Genomic DNA, 17,163 nt, shown 5'->3' with positions numbered 1-17,163 from the left:
TGTGGACTAACTCCATGATTAAGTAATTGCGAATTATCGGAATGATGTTTCTGAACTTAAATGCAATCACTAGAGCCTAATTGTATATGTCCGATTGGTCCCTCCGCTAGCTCAACAAAAGCTCGATCGAGCTGTATTTGAATAAAAAAAAATTCTATGACTTTAGAAATAATTTAATTGAGTTGATTTATTCGATATGGAATTAAATTAGGTTGATACAAGTAACTCATCCTTTATCATAGGTGGTCATGAGAATTGTTCAACTAGAAAATTTGATTAAAGAATTTTCTTGAAAACTTAATTTGGAAAATCTAAGTGATTTTTGGAAAAATTAATTTTGATCAAGTAAATTTAAATTAATCAAATCAATTAAAATTAATATGATATTTTTGGAAGTTAATTTTCAAGTCAAACAATTGGCTCAATGGGTAATTGAACTTGAAAATTGGACATGGGATCGTAAATTGGGCTCGGAAGCCCAAAAACCAAGACTAAGACCCAAAAACTGATCAAATCGGGCCCAATATGTGAAACTGGGCAGGCGGTCCAATCGGTGGCTAGATCGGACCAATTAGGTCGTCATTGACCCAAACCGAACCAGCAGCAGCCGAACCAGCTCAGGGTGCCATAAGATTGTCGCACTTGTATCACCAGACGCGGCGGTACCTGTGGTGTCCCGATGGCCGGCGGCAGTTGGTCGTCGGTGGTTGAGCAGTGGAAGAGTTACACTTCTATTGGGACTCTACTAGAAAATTTGATTTCAGATTAATTATTTCAAGCTTAATGGAAACTCATCTCAATAGATTCAAATAGTTGGATTTTTATTTCCAAACAAATCTCGTGCTGTAAATTTAAATTTATACATTGTTAAGGGTCGAATTTTTTTGGAAGAAATTTTTGATATGTCATTTGTCAACTAGTTAACTCGATCCTTAAATGAAGGTATTGTGCCTAAGGTATCTATGCTCGGTTTTAGTCAAGTGGTAGTGTTCTTACCCACTAATGCCATTTAAGGGTATGAGTTCGAATCCCACCTAGGCCATATGCTACACGTTTTCTTGGTGGATTAGGCACTCTTACAAACCTTATAAATCCCTCTGGGTTTTCCTTGTAGTCATGAGACAAAACTTGGGGCTAAAATCGAGCATAGACACCTTGAGCACAATACCTTTGTTCGAGGGCCTAACCGACTGCTCAATAACGACATTTCAAAAACTTTCCCAAAAAGAAAGTCAACCCCCCAACTAACTAGTCAAGTGGTACCATTGTTGCAAAAGTAAGGCGTATATGCCTAGGTTGGTGGTTTGAACCCTCGCAAGCCAATATGTGCAATTAATATTATGTACAATATTGACACTTCTCTTCTGAGCTTACAGATCCTCCACCAACCTAAATTTCGTGAACCCCTTTGGGCTCTCTTCAGAGTACATGAGACAAAACCCCTACTGGGACAATACTTTCTGTTAAGAGTTTGAGATACTCCCCTCAACAAACTTGTTCTTTAATTTTAAATTTAGACGATAGGTATATTTTTTTAACACCAAAAAAATTTATATTCCCTTCTTTTAATGACGTAATGATAAATTTAGTCTTTAATGTTTACATTTTTTTTGTCAATTTTGGCCCTTATTACTTTTTAGTTAAATTTAGCTCTTAACTTTAAAAAAAAATCGAGTTTAACCATCAACCTTTCAAAAAGAGTTAAATTGTTTTTAATAGAATATTGATTAATATGTTACTTTTTTTAAACATGGTAGCTTACGTGGCAATTGGTATGTACTTTATGCTTTTTTCGCTTTTTTATGAACTTTTTATATTTTTTAATTTTTAATTATTTTTAATATGACGTATAAGACAAATAGTGTCATGTTAGCATAAAGTATACATGGATTACTATATAAGTTTCCACACTAACAACAACAAAAAATAATGTTTTAATCAACATTTTCATTAAAAAGGTAATTTAATTTTTTTAAAAAGTTGAAAATCAAATTAACAAAAAAAAATATAAACATTAAAGAATAACTTTATATTATACTTTTATTAATTTAATCATAAAAATCGCATAATCGGGTCTCAGTTTGTATCATCTTTTATTACTCTATACATAAAGTAAATCCCGTAAGGCCTTCCTTATATGACTTGTTCAAATATACACTCTTTTTTTTCTTTTTTCTTTTTTCTTTTTAAGATTATATAATGGTTGAATTTTTTATTTGGTTCTTATACTATTTTCAAATTTAAAAATTGATATTTATACTTTAATTTTTATATAATTTTAGTATCTCATCCTTTATAATATCATTAGTTAGTTTAAATACTTTAACCTGATTAAAATATAGACGTGAATTTTTAAGAATTGATAACACTATTAAAATTCTCTGTTAAATTCATATTCATTACAATATACTTTTTGTTACATAGCTACCAAATGATTTTAAAAAATAAATATGCCACAAAAAAGAATTTAATAGAAAAAAATTAGCAATGTTAACAACTAGATATAAATTTTAAAATTAAAAAATAAAAGGACTAAATTTATGAAATTAAAAGTACGATGATTAAATTTCAAATGTATGAATAGTATAAAGACTTGAAATATATATTGACCTTTAAATTTTTACTTTATAATTTAATCTAAAATGATAACTAATCTAATGTGAAACGTGAATAGAAAACTATACTAGTATTTAGATAATTGTGAATTTAGATGATTTACTAATATATATATATTAAATTTATTATTTAAAATAAATTTGAATATGAATTTTGGTCACATTTTTATTCGAATAGGGTAATTTATCCAAAAACCTCTTTACTTGTAAGAATTAGTTATAATGTCATGTATTCTGTATATAATTTTACTTGTTTATTTTATTTGAGTACATAACATATTGTTATAATTTTTCAAAAAATATATTTACGAGAATTGATTCAATTTATAATTAAAGTCTATTTATTTTAAAAAAATTGAATAGAATAAAATAACATTTTAAAACTAATGAAAATATTATTTAATCAGATAAATTAACTTATCATTCAAATATTAATCAAAATTTCACCTACAAAGAACCATTATTTTACTACTCCATTGTCTTTCACATAGTATTTTAAAACACCATTAACAATTGTGTAAGTATTATGAAAATAAAATAATAGTAAAATTATCGAATATCGAATAATAATAATAACAACTAAGAATGTCAAATGATAATGAATATTATATTTATTTATTTTTTTCGATGGAAACTAAATATATTAAATAATGTTAAAGTATGAAGTTTGTAGTAATTCCTTAGATGTTATTTGACAGAAAATGTCTTGTTAATGCATATATTTATTATGCTAAATAATAGTTCTAATTGATATATAATTCTAATACTAATTAAGTGATAATTAATTTAAAATAATAAATGTAATTTAATATGGTTCCAAGGCTTAATTAAATGATAATAGCTATTCATTATAATTATAATTATTTTATATAAATAATTTATTATGAACATAAAACCTATAAATTAATTTTATGTTCAAGATTAAATAGAAACATTATTGATAAAATAACTATAATTATTTTTATATCATATCATTGATTTTATAGATTTAAATAAGGAAACCGATTGAAAGACTAATATGTCATCTATTGAGTCTTAATGGGGAGATATCTTGTCTAGAGTATTGAGGCGAATAACCCCTAAAAGATAAACATATAGATGTAACTGACTGTACATTGAAGAGGACCCAAGTAGAATAGATACTAGATTCATTTATGAATTTACTCACTTGTGACGTTAATAATGTGGTATACCGTAATCCGGAATGGATGATGGACTAGGTTTGCATGACTCGTATATTTTGATGTAAATGAAAACCTGAGTTCAAGTAGATAAGGAACTGAAAATCAGTACGTTGATTGTATGATTTCTGCAGTATGTAGTATCATTCCGCAACTGTGGAATTCATAACTCAACTAAAGGGTAAATATGTAACATCCCAAACTTGACCTAAACATTATGGCTAAATTCGGAAGTGTCACAAGAAATGGGTTGAAAAACCGTTACCGTCAAGTTAAAACCTTGCCAGTTCATTAGCCTTTATCGCTATTATTGATTTCAAAACTCTCTTTCATTTAGTCATTTAGAGATAAGTGTATTTTTAGCGAAAGCTTGTAAAATTGTTGTGTCTAGAAAATTCATTCGAGATTTTAGAAAACCCTTACTTTTGTTAAAAACAGTTATAAGTAAGTAAAAACAAAAAACCCAAAACCAACGTCAAACAGTTTTAAAGAGTCTAGAGTCCCAAAAAAACTACAATCTTAATGCCAAAACTTAGTAACCATAAAATAAAATAAAACCGTAAAAACAGGTGGTCACTGTCGAGTCCCCCACTGTACCGATCCGCCTAAGACTGTGGGTTACTTGTACAGACAAACAAAAAATGGGTGAGTTTACGTAAACTCAGTGTGTAACCTAGCAGAGTTAAGCATGCACACATACAAAATATCACAAATCAAACAGATTCATATCCGAGCCAGGGCCAATGTCAGATACAGATACAGATCTGGGCTTGAGCCCATTTCAGATGCAGACACAGTTATATATATACAAATCAGATATAAGAATCCTACCCCCATCCTCTACACACCATCTCCGATCATCCCTACACACCATGTATGGTTTAAAACACCCACTCAACCTTACACACCATGCTGTACCGATGCGATACATATCATATATAATGTAGCTGTGCTGCTAGATATTAGGCATAATCTGCCTTTCAGAACACTTCCTCCAATATACATCATCCTATCTCAATCACAGTAACAGAACATGCATACAGAATTAACAGATAAATCATGCTTAACATGCTTTCATAAACAGATAACAGATAAACAGACATAGGCATGCTTATAACCATATTTCAGTCTAACAGATCATTTGGTTATAGGGTTAGATAGCATTTACCGGCCCTACGGTAGACCCACAGTTGATTAGGATAACCCGAGCTACCCAGCAGAAAATTTCAATACAATGGGCCTACACGCCTATGTGGCATACCCTATGGGCCCACACACTCCTGTGGGTCACACGTCCAGATTGGCCTAGCCCGTGTGGAACACACGGCCTGGCCCAGTTATCACACGCCAGTATGGCATGCCCGTGTGGGTCCACACGCTCATGTAGCCCATACGTCTAGATTGGCCTAGACCGTGTAGATCACACGGCCTGACCCAATTATCACACACCCGTGTGGGCCTACACGCCCAATTTGGCCTAGCCAGTGTGGCTCACACGGCCACACTCCGGCCATCACACGATCGTGTCTTGCGCACGGCTTGGCCTTCATCGATCATACGGTTGTGTCGTCGCACACGACCTACCACACGGCCCGTGTAGCATTGACAGAGGGGTTTTGGCTTTCACTGAATCTCATTTTTCTATATTTCGGGTACACATACCTGATTCGTTTTCAATGTGAAAGCAATTTCGAGATCACTAGAACCTTAAAGCAAACAACGATGCTTACGAAAGGTTAGGGCGCTGATTGTACTCCTCCAGCCCTTTGATTTTCCCCTATAACACACCAAAATGCCGGAATAATGAGGCACGAGAAATTGACAAAATGAAGGAAGAAGAAAGTAAAATCGATGACACGAAGAGAGGGTGGAATGACAGAGAACAAGAAAAGAAGAGTTCACGTCAGATTCTTGGGAAATTAGGAGGAATGAGGAAATTTTGAAAAAAAATAATAATAACAAACTCAAGAGATTAATAGGAATCCCCCCAATTATCTCCACTAACCCACTACCTAGAATTTTAATTGCACTTAAACACTTGCGCAGAACCGAGTAAAAATAAATACTCATGCTTGTACAGAGATTTGAACACAAGACCTCCATCACCTTAACACTCACCCAACCACCAGACCAACAGGTCCATTCTAATATGAAATTACAGACAAATAAATATAAGCCCACTGAACAAGGATAGGGCTTATTCCAAAAATAAACAAATTTGTTAAAAGTAAGGCTTGAACTTGGGACCTCTCACATACACCCAAAACACTTAACCACTGGAGCAGACAAATAGTTGTGTCAAATTTTTACAAAGGCAAACACAAGAAATTTAGGGCATTACAAAATAACATACTCTCATCTGTATTACATGATAGATGAAAAGAAAACATGGTCATGAGTTATTTGTTTTTGTGATAAATGATTTAATTACTAATTGATAGTAATCAAATTTTTATAAAAGAAGATGTAATGGTTACCATGAGATAAAATAGGATCACACCAGGAGAATAAATTTATCCCAAAGAGATTAAGAATATCTTATGAGAGCAACACACTTATGGCAAGGTCATTGGACGAACACTTATTAAGTAGCTTTCGTAATGGTATATAACAAGGAAGAGCTCAGTTATAATACTTTAGTAGAATGACTTCGTGACTAAATAAGTTTATGATTAACAAGCGAAAAGCCAGAATTTAATTATAAATTATTTAAACTCTTATTATATATGTTCAATTAGTCCTTGAGCTAGCTCGAAATAACCATAAATGAATTGCATATAGACCAATGAATGGAAATGAATAAAAACAATGAAGTAAGAGAAATAGATCGCATGAATCATTATCTATAGTGAATGCGTTTTCTTGCTAATTACACAAATAACTTGAGAATTAATTTAATGCTTTTCGAATTATTATTTAATTATAATTAAATAATTGAAGTTTGAATATGGAATTAAATTATTTATGCATTCTGAGATTTGTTGAATAAGAAAATTAAATATATTTCCTCATAAATTTTATTATGGTAAAGTTTTTATGACTTTAACGAAAATAAAATTGGGTTGAGAAAATTGATTAATTGAGAAATTAATTTAGTTAATTTAATTATTTGATTAAATAATATTTATTTTTGGTAATAGAAATAAATATTAGTTTAATTAAATTATAAAGTATTAGGTCAAAAGTTCAAGAAGCACGTATAATTGGACTCGATACATGAGAGTCTCAATTTATTCTGTGTAATCACACGGGGTGGCAACCTAGTAAAATTAAAGGGAGTGTACCACCCCCCACTCCTCTAGTTATAGGAGTCATATTCTCTATTAATTAATATTATTTATTAAGGATTTATTCAGTTAGAACTCTTGTACTTGTCTCTATAAATAGATAACACTGGTTGACTTAAAAAATACACGTCATATGTTATTCATATATCGTATTCTATTAGAAAGTAATGGTAATTTATTTATTAAAAATAAATTCTATTTTCTGGAAATCATAAGTTCTATTGGTTTATAGAAAGAGAACTTACTTTCCTACTAAAAGTAAGTAAATTGTTTAATTTTTTTATGTTTTAATCCGTATTACTCGAGCTCACACTCGATGTAATTGATTGTACGAGAATAGAGAAGAAGGTCATACATTTGAAAGCCAAGATCGACTTGAGTCTGCCTCGCACAAAGCATAAGTATAATTTCAGTTCAGAGTTTATTATTATAAATATCACAAAAAGGTTTGGTTTTAAGAAATTTTTTTAACTTCCGTTGTACCAATAATAATAATTTTCTTAACCGTTTTTTCCAACATATATTATGTTATTTTATAAATATAGATAGATAATAGATTCGATTATCTAAATCAAATAAAATTCTTCATTGTCAATAAAATCTTAACTTGATTAGTATTATTGTTTGTTGTTAGTATAGTAACTTTGTTCACGCTTAAAATTATATTATAAAATGAATCCAAAAAAGTAGACAAAGACCTTGATCCTAGTAAATAAAATACTAAAATTCTTTTTAGACTCTCTTAAAATTTAGTAATTCAATTTAACTTTTTTAGTATAAAATTTTTATCTCTACGAAAAGAAGAAAAAATTATATTTTTATCCCAAATCCAACAAAAAAATTCCTAGCTTTGCTTGTGGTATAATATCCTCCGATTTAGTTAAATGGAACTTGAAAGGTTTATGATTAGTTTAATAAATGTATCAAAGATAAATTCTTGATTTTATATTTTGCAATATTATTTTTTGATAAAATTTTGAGGATAATTTATCAACTTATTAATTTTTAATAATAAAAAATGGGTTTTCCCCATTTCTTAATAATATAAAACGAAATATCATCAATTTTTAATGAAATTATAGAAAAAGGTAATCAAAGAATTGGAATTAGACCTACTCATTGGCCGGGCCAGGGCTCGCCCAAAATGTGAGAGGGTTTGGAAAAAAGTATAGGCCCGAAAAATGGGCTTGGACAAAAAAATAAGGCCCATTTAAGAAACGGGCTAGGACTCGGGTAAGACATTTTTGGCCTGGGCCTGGCTCGGCTTGAATTCACTAAAGAACAATTTTTTTTTATTTTTTAATATTATTTTCTCCATATTTTGCTACCATTTTGCTATTATGTTGCTACTATTTTATTGTTATTGTTTGGATATTGTATAAAACTTATTTTATTGTTAATTTTGTCATTATTTTAAAGACATTTGTTAATTTTGTTATTATTTTAGAATCATTTGCTTGTTAAGTTGCATCTATCTTAATGTTATTTAAGTATACATATTTTTTAAAATTTATTTTTAATTTGTTGATAAATATTTATTTTGATGTTTTTAGTATTTTCGATGTAATATATATATTTTAAATTTATAAAAGAAAAAATATGGACGGACCAAGTTGGGCTTGGGCAAAATTTTAGGCCCATTTTTTGGGTCGAGCTAGGCCCAGGCCTAGCAAATGAGCCTAAATTTTTAGTTGAACCAGGTCTGACCCGAACCCGGCCGATGCACACCTATAACTGGAATTGAACAAGTCAAAAAGTAAAAGAATTAAATCTACACAGATAGATAGGTACATAAACTATCTTCAGAATTTACCATTTTTTGTATAATTACAATATGATGGAGGCGATAATTTGTGTACTTATATTGTATTTTTAGGCTAAATTATTGAGTTAAAATTTAAAATTAAAATATGCTCCAAGTTTTGTATTGTGTATTTGAAATTTAATCATCATGTTTTTATTTTTAAGAATTCAATTCCTCTAGTTTTTTTTAATTTTAAAATTCAGGTCTAATTATTAATATCGTTAAAATTCTTTTGCTAAATTCGCTAATGTGATATTCTAAAGCTAAATTTTTTTCACTTGGTAACCATGCGAGAAAAAAAGTAGCATTATAATAAACCTAAATTTAATAGAGATTTTTGAAGTTGTTAACAATTCTTAAACTTCATGTTAGCATTTTAATCAAAATAAAATATTTGGACTTTGTAACAAAAAAATATTTAGACTAACTATCGACATTATAAATGTTGATGTACCAAGTTATATAAAAAAATTAAAGCATAAAAACTAACTATCAAATTTGAGTGTAGTATAGCAATGGAAACTGAAATTTGACTATTTCTATATAATCTAAAAAAAAAGGGACCAGAATTAACATTTAACCATTGTATAAATAATGTAAAAGAACACCATGGAGACCGCGTCATAAAAGGAAGACCTATAGTGTGTATCTATATGCCTATAACACGTGGCACACACATCATATGCTTTCTTTTTTCATTTTACAAAAATGGTTAACTTTCAGATTTGGTCATTTCAATATTCTTAATTTTAAAATTTAATCCTTATATTTTAATTTCTAATATAATTTGACCTCTACATTTTTATAATGCTGTTAATTAGTTCAAATAATTAATATCATTAACTTTTCAATTAAAATGTTATATGATTATATATAATTTGAAGACAAATTTTTAAATCCAAAATGTGGAGGGATTAAATTCATAAAATAAAAGTAGGACTAAATTTCAAATGTATGAAGTGTACAGACTTAGAGTCATGATTGTTTGAATTAGGACAGATCGGTCGATATCAAGAACTGGCTAGGGTATTGGTTCGGAGAGGCATCAAATCGATAGACTAATAATCGATACGAACTATTTTTTTAATGATTTTTAATGATTTATTGAATCAAACTGTACAAGTTAATGGCCTGACCAATTCGACCATTGATCTAATTCTGAAAACCGTATTAGAGTGTATTTTAATTTTTAAATTTTTACTCTATAATTTAACATAAACAAATAATCAATCTAATGCGAAAGTTCATTAATAAATTTACATTGATATAATTATTCAATTTTTGAAAAATTGAATAATTGAGTTGGTTAGTTAGCTTATACTTTTTATATAATAAGAAAATAATGGTATATTAATATAAATTATAATAAATTCATATATATTTATTTTAAAATATCGCCAAAATTGTAAAAGTAAAAAATTAATGGCCGTAACATAAATATTGATTTTAAAGAGCAGACAGAGAAAAGAAAAGTTGTAGGCAATTGAGTTTCCACCCCACTTCTTTGCACATATTTATGAGAAATTATTTTATGTTTACAAAGGAGGCTTAATTAATTTGTAATAAATAACTTATCCATCTACCATATGGAACATCTTAATGTAATAAATTGTGTACTAAAAGATCATTATTGGGCCGGGCCTAACATAGTTTTTCTTGATTCGGGTTGTACCCAATACCAATAGCTACCTACCTACCTCTTCATTTAATTTTTTTTTAAAAATTAATTTCAGGAAAAAATAAATAAACAATAAAAATTCAATTTGATTGAAAAATTATAAAGAAAGAAAAATGGAATGGCAATGTGCTTCTTACTTATTTGCCTCTCTGGACATCACCATTTCTTATATTTATGTGCTTGCCTTAAATACCTCTATGAGTAAACTCCTCTTATTTATTTGTTTGTCCACCTATAATTATATCAAGCTTACTCCTTCCACTTGTATAGAATTTTATATTTACCCCTATTATTTTAAATGTTAAAAATTAAGTCCTCTTACTTTTTATTAAAATTTGTTAACTTAGTATTTTGATTAAGCAGTCCTCATATGACATGTCAAGGACGATAACGATTGGATTAGAATTTTTAAATTGAAAAAAAATAAGATTATTGAATTTTTAACTTTTTCTCAAATTCCATACTATTATAGAGACTAGTAGCATATTTTAACTTTATATAACAAGAACAGTTGTAATCTTAATTATTTTTACATAATAAGCGTAAACTACGCAGATAGTCATCCAACTATAAAAAAAATTCATTTTAGTCACCAGAAACAAAAAAAAAGTTTGCAATTTAAATACTCACATTATATAGGTCAGCCATTTTGGTTATTCCCGTTAAAATCACAAACAGCAAGTTGACGTGGCAGTTAAAAAGATTGTATAATAACAACTTAGCCCTCACATGTTACATATTATACTGATTTAGTCATAATTTTAAAAATTAACCCTCAAAATTTACAATATTCTCAACTTGATCTTAATTCTAAAAAATTCAAAAAATATATACAAAAATACATAAATATTTTCAAAATATATCTAATAATAAATTTAAAAATATATAAAAATAAAAAAATGGTTGTTTACAAGAAATATTTAAAAAATATAATAATAAATTTAAATATTATATTAACATAAAATAAAATATCTCACTGAAGAACTCATATTTCTGCATCAGCTTTTGATCAATTTCTTTTTCAAACCCGAGATATTCTTGACAAGTTTCTAGCTGATGATATTCATACAAGGTCGAACGGGAGAGTTTGTGGTGAGTATGATAATTTGAAAACAAACTAGAAACTGTATGTATACTCTTTTTATACTGGGAGTAGATAGAGCTGATAATTAAATATTCTTGAAGCACGTGTGAAAATAATATTATCATCCTACAATCGTAATCTTGAACAACACATTGAGAGAGCCATTCAGATGAAGGAGTTAATAAGGAAAAAGTAGGGAGGTGGCGTTGGGATAGTAACATGCAAAGCATTGGTGAAATGATAATGTTACAGAGATGGTTCCGTTTAAAAATACCCAAGTCATTATGAAGATGGTAGAAGGTGTTACACTAGATTCACCTTTCTATGTGCCAAGATAAATTTTCTGTTTTTAGTGTATGCCATTCTTTATAAAGCAATTTGCATAAATTGTTGTCTGGTTTTGTCTCCACAATTAACTGAGATTCTTTGGAGGCCTAGGGGTTTACAGGTGGATCAATTTGATTCTAAACAAGATTTGATCAATGCATCCTTCATTCTTCATTCCTGGTTAATTTGTTAAGACATAGTTCTACATTGAAACATTTGCTATCAAGTTAGGAGAACCTCATACAAAGACATCTTATGTTGCTCCTCTCCCAACAACTAGGCCCAGCCCTGGGGTCGTTGGAAGTATTGTCGCCCAGGGCCCAAGGTTAAAAGGGATTCAAAATATTATTTTTTAATTTTTAAGGGGGTCAATTTTTTTTAAAATTTTTAAAAGTAAAAAAAAAACCAACTTTTAAGAGGCCCAAAAAAAAGTTTTTTTAGTTTTTAAGGGCCCAAAATTTTTTTTACCAAACTTTTAAGGGACCTAAAAACATTTTTTTCCAACTTTTAAGGAACCTAAAACCCCATTTTACTGTTTTGCTTAGGTCTAAAAAATGTCAAGAACGGGCTTGCCAGTAACAATGTTTCGGAATCGTCTATGCATTGATAAGGGTTTCACATTATTTATGCCCCCAACATCTGCTTCTAAAACGTTATTTTCTTCAAATCATTTAAAACTGAATCTGCATCCAAAATTTTTGGGAAACTATTTTCCCTAGATGAGCTATTTTACTCCAATTTGCAATCTGATATTGGCTTCAATTTATTATTATATATATTTAAATTTTATATAGTATTATTGCTTGTCAACAATCATTTTTTTTATTTTATAAATTTATTCTTGTATTTTTATATATATGTTTGAATTTTTTAGAATTAGGAACAAATTAAAAATATTTGTAAATTTTGAGGCTTAATTTTTTTAAAAATTATGACTAAATGGATATAATATGTAGAATTTGAGAGCTTATTGTACAATTTTTTTAACTGCCACATCAACTTGTTGTTTGTTATTTTAACAAGAGTGACCAAAATTATTGAACTATGTAAAGTGAGTGCTTAAATTGCAAACATTTTATTTTTGGTGCCTAAAATGAAAATATTTTATTGTTGAGTGACTATATATGGAGTTTACCCTATTTTTTAATATAGCCTTGTGCTTGTGCCATGGATTGCGCATGGAAGCCCACAACCATGGCACAATTTTGCGATCCGTAATATTCAAGGGAGGCCATTTGGCCCAACCGGACTGACCCGTTGCTTGGAGAGATTAAAGACCCTTCTACAAAGCTTGGCAAATATGAAACGTAATATTAGAAGATATGATTCTGTAATCTTAAAGATTTGATTTGTAGATAGCTTTTAATCTTAGCAATTGATGTACTTTAATCTGTACCGTTGATTTTGGAAAGGGTCAACTATAAATAGATGTCTCGCCCGTTTATTGTAATTCATTCATTGAGTAATAGAATTCTTGAGAGTATTCACTCACACATTCTTTATTGTGTTCTTGCTTTTTTGTAGCTTTGTTCATCTTTCGAGTTCTTTCAACTTTTGTATTACTTTCACTTTGCTTTTCATTGATGCTTTGGAGGAATTTCATTTGAATCCTCAATTGTTGAGAGTTAGGCTAACTTAGACGCTTTTGTAATGAAGAAATTACCTAATGCCACACAGATTGCAGACTAAACTTCTAGCCCTATGACAGTTGGTAGCCGAGCTAAGGTTTCAAAGGCATCGTTGAAAGAGGTTGAAAGAAATTGTTAATAAGAGTAAGCCAATGGAGGCCCGTGGGAGGGCCAGAAAAGCTAGTTAATCGAAGGACGTACTGTTACCTTTGGAAGGACAGGTAATCACTCTCGAAGAGCCCATAAGAGACGTCAAGGAGTGGCTTGAGGAAGTCGAAAGGGGACTCACCAATAGGTTGCCATCAATGAAGGAGCAACTTAGGGACTATGTCTAGAAGCCTCTCGGTTCTGTTGAGAACAAGCTAGTAGGAACAGATGATGCCCTCGAAGATATGATGACAACTGTGAAAGAGGAGAATATGAGTTTAGAGATTGTGGAGTTCAAGGGTGAACTCACAATTTACAAGTGTAACACTCCTAACCCGTATCCAATGCCGGAATAGAGTTACGGAGTATTACCAGAGTTTACAGAACAAATAGATAGAAATTTCAAACATTTCATATCATATAATATTCATGTCAGACACTAATCGGAATCAAACATATTGTCCCTTATATGACCTCTTGAGGCCCAAAATACGTGTTAAAACGGTACTCAAAGAATTTTTCAGAAAACATTAAATTTTTTTCAAAGCTGTAGGAGTCACACGGCCAGGAGACACGCCCGTGTCTCAGGCCATGTGGGCATTCGAAATAGGGACACACGCCGTGTCCCAGCTCGTGTCTGTCCCTGTGTAACCCTCTAACTTGGGTCACACGACCAAACCACACGCCTGTGTGTTAGGCCGTGTAAGCATACTAACTTGTGCAATTTAAAAAATACAAGGGACACACGACTGTGTCACTTGGCTATGTGTCACACACAGCTGAGACACACGCCCGTTTCTCTACTTGTATGGACCAAAATAGGTCATTTTTCAAGCCACATTTCTCACCCAATTTAGTACCAACCTAAACACAACAATTTGTACATCAACAAGCCAAAACAAGACATTCAAATCAAGTCTATATACCAACATTGGCCAAAATAATCGATACATGCCATTATAACCAAAATTAATTTACTGAAAGTACCAAAAAGGGCCGATAGATAGTGTGAAATAGCTCCAACCAGCTTCTAACTCGTATGAGCTTCCGAATTACTATAAAATATGGAAAATAACATAGATTAAGCATTTAAGCTTAGTAAGTTTGTATAACTCAGAATTTAACTTACCATTTAATCTCATTTAAGAAAAGCATACAAAACATATCCAAACCAATTTGGCCAAAAGCCTAAACATATATCCTCAACATGTTAGCCATGTAAATAACATATATAATAACCAATAAACATGGATGAACATAATCACTAAGCAAGTTTCATATACATGTATCATCCATTTCATGTTTCAATATATCATGTAATATCATTTCCATGTATTACCTATATATACACATAAAAATTCGTATCGAACTCATATTGTCTCATAATAGAATATTGACCGTTGAACCATTTAGAATATCGTTGGATACATGAGTAGTACACACGAGGTGTACTGAATTGTAATCTGTCAATTCATGTACATGTATGCTCACACGAGCTATAAACAGTAAGCTCTTCCGAGCTATATAACGAGAAGCTCATGCAAGCTGAATAATAGGAACGTCATGCGAGTTGAGTATCGGGAAGCTTATAAGAGCTGAAATTGGGAAGCTCATACGAGCTGTGGTGTGTCTGCAACACATGCAGGACCTCAACCAAATCGGTAACCCTAATGACATGTCATTTGTATCCTACGGATTCCTAAGGTTCAGACGGGACTCAGTAACCGTTAGATATGCGATCGGTATTTATACATAGCAATTATACAAATCATGTAACACCCCCACGGCCGAGACCGTCGCCGGAGTCGAGTATGAGGTGTTCCTAAGCTTAATTTAACATATTTAGAACTTTGGATTATTTATTTCTACATTCATAGCTTTTAAGCTACTTGCATCACAATCACAAGAAAAATCATATCTCGAGCTACAAAACTCGAAATCAAGATCCGTAAATTTTCCCTAAATCTAGACTCATATACCAATCTACTAATTTTTTTCTAGAATTTTTGGTTGGTCCAATTAGTACAGTTTATTAGTTAAAGTTACCCCTGTTTCAGGACTTGACTGGTCTGACCTCTGTTTACTACGAACCACATTTCTCTCTGTAAAAAATCCATATGACTATGAGATTTATTTCTCCTGAAACTAGACTCAATAAGTATTCTGAGAATATAAAATAAACTACCTAATTATATCTTTAAAATTTATGGTGAATTTCTAAAGTTGGAACAGGGGATTCAGAAACTGCTATGACCCTGTTTCACTAAAATTCAAATATCTTGTAACATATAATTCCTTTACCTGTTTCATTTGTTTCATGTGAAACTAGACATAATAAGCTTCAATTTGATATGTAGTCCATCACCAAGTCCAATTTATATGATTTTTAGTAAATTTTTAAACTTGCGTCAGTGTTGCTGCAGTATTCTGTTTATGGCAAATTTCATCCCTTTTATGAGTTTTTATGCACTAAGTATCTTAATAATTTTCCTTAACATCAAATATAATCTAAACTAACTATTTTCATAATTTATCATTATCAAGCATTTCCTCAAACCATTCCATCACCATACCATAAGATCATTTACACAAAAAAGGTATATTGCTATACATGCCATACTTAAATTTACAAGCCATTACCAAAAGTCTTCCGGATAGTGTGACTGAGCCTTCGACCTATCCTGACTCCTGAGCTGGCTTGTCCAAAACTACAATGAGTAAGAAGGAGGGAGTAAGCATAAATGCTTAGTAAGTTCATATGCAAATAATAAGTAACATAACAAACAGTCATACCAATCAACATTAGCATGTATCACTAAAACACATATCACATTTTTAATCATTTTTCATCATCTTATTACCTTATCGTGGTTGTATCAATACTCAACCCGAGGGTTAAATACATACCTGTCCAAAATATCCATTTCACATCACTTACCAATACGTCTCTTTACATCTCGAATATTCCTCCATTTGAGTAGAACTTTACCCGTTGAACACATCGGAATATAATTCGGATACATGGATAACTTGCACATAAGTGTCATATATGCAATCAAGAAATCATGTAACCCGCCCATAAGCGAACTCGGACTCAACTCAATGAGCTCGGGCGTTCGCATCCATAAGTGAACTCGGACTCAACTCAACGAGTTCGGATGCCTAGTTACATCTCACGAACTCGGACTCAACTCAACGAGTTCGGATATTCGCATCCATAAGTGAACTTGGACTCAACTCAGCGAGTTCGGATGCTCAACCATCCTAGTGACATGTCACTTGTATCCTAATCTATTCCTAAGGTTCAAACAGGCTTTTTCCTCGAACAATTATCCTTGCCGTCTTCCGTAGAATGCCGAAATCAATACTCGGTAACAATTATATTTAACAAGTAGTTCACATAATTTACATA

The 17,163-nt window shown here is 30.9% G+C and overlaps 1 long non-coding RNA gene across 1 annotated transcript; it reads right to left on the bottom strand.

The window, feature by feature from the left end:
* Positions 1 to 13,697: 13,697 nt before the first annotated feature.
* On the bottom strand, positions 13,698 to 14,807 carry LOC121212530 (uncharacterized). The gene is made up of 2 exons (XR_005907804.1): positions 14,739 to 14,807; positions 13,698 to 14,006 (listed from the first exon to the last, which is right to left on the bottom strand). It is a non-coding gene; the product is annotated as an uncharacterized lncRNA (long non-coding RNA).
* Between the last annotated feature and the right edge of the window lie 2,356 nt (positions 14,808 to 17,163).

The sequence above is a fragment of the Gossypium hirsutum genome, chromosome A13 (assembly GCF_007990345.1).
Source record: "Gossypium hirsutum isolate 1008001.06 chromosome A13, Gossypium_hirsutum_v2.1, whole genome shotgun sequence".
Taxonomy (NCBI): domain Eukaryota; kingdom Viridiplantae; phylum Streptophyta; class Magnoliopsida; order Malvales; family Malvaceae; genus Gossypium; species Gossypium hirsutum.
Note: the sequence above shows the minus strand (reverse complement) of the source record. Positions and strands in the feature narration are given on the sequence as shown.